Source organism: Chrysochloris asiatica, unplaced genomic scaffold (assembly GCF_000296735.1).
Source record: "Chrysochloris asiatica unplaced genomic scaffold, ChrAsi1.0 scaffold00075, whole genome shotgun sequence".
In the NCBI taxonomy this organism is placed as follows: Eukaryota; Metazoa; Chordata; class Mammalia; order Afrosoricida; family Chrysochloridae; genus Chrysochloris; species Chrysochloris asiatica.
The window spans coordinates 741654-743754 of record NW_006408593.1 but is presented as its reverse complement, the minus strand read 5'-3'; the positions used below and the strand labels follow the sequence as shown (position 1 = coordinate 743754).

General features: G+C 39.3%; 1 pseudogene; it reads left to right on the top strand.

The window, feature by feature from the left end:
• LOC102823345 overlaps positions 1 to 1538 on the top strand; it is a 14573-nt pseudogene extending 13035 nt beyond the window's left edge.
• The last annotated feature ends 563 nt before the right edge of the window (positions 1539 to 2101 follow it).

The window sequence follows — 2101 nt, the reverse complement described above, 5'->3', positions numbered from 1 at the left end:
CAGTATGATGAGACCTGGAAATCCCTAGGCCCAGGGGCAGGGACATGGTCCCAGAAGACTAGAATAGAGTGTGATGCATCCAACTGATATAAAGAGAGGGGGGATGCACAAGAACACCCACACTTGCAGATAGTACCCATTTGACCTGGCATCAATGACTGGATGATCACAACACGACTAGAGGAAGAAAGAAGAGAGAAAAAAAGTAGTAACCCACTCTACGTGGATGAACTTGACCTGTGCTTGTGGATGCAGTATGACAAAGGAGCGGACAAATCTCTACAGTGAAGATCATTTCCACCCCCTTGGTACACAGTGTTGACAGGGCGGGGGAATTTAGATGTTGGCTACCTAAAATGGGTGGACTGCAAAGGCAAGAAGTGACTGGCTTACAAGCTTTCAATAGGGAACCTAGCTCCAGAGGATACAGGGAAATGTAGAACCTCCACTGAATTGTTTCCAACCTGTCTGGATGGGGTTGATAAAAAGTGAGGCAGAAAGGACTCCTGTGGTTCAATAGGGAATGACTGCTATCAGGTCTGACAGTGAGTGTTGGAAAAGTAAATGTAAATGTTTGGTAACAAAAGGAGGGGAGTGGCTGATTTTGCAGTCTAGGAGGGGAAATCCCTAGAACCATCAAGGGAGAGAAGCAAGTGAGAGACCATGTCTGGAGAGGCAGTGACACTAGAGATGGAGGCAGAAGCAATGATGTGGACAGGAGTAGCTAGGGACTCTGGACTCAGGGAGAGAGAGGGATTGTGTGCTGGTGGCTGGGGGGCAGACTTGTGGGGCATATCCTTTAGTTGTTTGATTATACATGCAGTGATTGTGATCATTGCAGTGAAACATGATACAATAGGATGAATGTAATGATAATGTTCACCAGTGTAAACTAACACAAAATTCACAATGATAATAAAAATACTAAAGATGACTGGAAACTGTTTGAAAGGTTTTCAGCCCATTTTGTCTTTTAACCCTGTGTTTGGTGAACTTCCACATTATGCTTTGTTAAAAGAACTCTTAATTCTGATCTTTTGTACACCAAGATATCATCCCAAAAGTCATCCATTTTTGGATTATGTGTTACTTTCACCATTTTGGATAACAGGATATTGTTTTGGAACTTTTGAAGGTGCTGCTCATACAGAAATAGGACCTCATTTTGTCTTAAATCTCATAAAGATTTTCAAGGGAAGTTTTGGAGGACCAACTTTATATGAACATCTTCACTACTAGTCACCAAACATGTCTTCTATTCCTAGCATCACCATATTGTGAGATCCATCTCAGCTGGAAAATACAAAGAGAAAAAGCAAGTGAAAGAGGTGCAGAAGCTGAGAAAGAAAGAGAGAAAAACTATTCTTCCACATGATCCCACTGCAGATGTTTCTGTTATAACAGCTGTTGAAAAACCAATAGAAATTGAGTGTGTCACAAAAGAGCCAAAAGTGGATTTGAAAGCAAGAAAGAAAACGGTATTCAAAAGGCAAAGAAAAATGCAACAGAAAACAAACAGTGGAAGGCAAAATGAATGAATGAATAGCCAGTTGGTTTTTCAGTTATTTTGTATTTAACTTGTATCCAGTATGTAAATATTTTTATTATCTGGGACTATCTAATTAGTGTGTCATTTAAAAAGAAACAAAAATTAAATGCTGATGATTTTTTTTTTTTAAAGGATTTAGTGATGAGAGGACTTAAAATATTTACTGATGAAGACCAAAGACCACACCCTTCAGCATGGATTGCATCTCAATGTAAAGAAAACAAAAATCCTCACCACTGGACCAATAAACAACATTCTTGTCAACAAAGAAAAGATTGAATTTGTTAAGGAAGTCATTCTTCTTGGATCACCTATCAACACAAATGGAAATAGCAGTCAAGAACTCAGACAACATATTGCATTAGGCAAATCTGCTGCACAAGACCTTTTTAAAGTGTTGAAGAGCAAAGATCTCAGCTTGAGAACTAAGGTGCACCTGACCCAAGACACGATATTTTCAATAACCTCATATGCATGAGAAAGCTGGACACTGAATAAGGAAGACCATAGAAGAATTGATGCTTTTAAGTTATGGTGTTGGAGGAGAATATT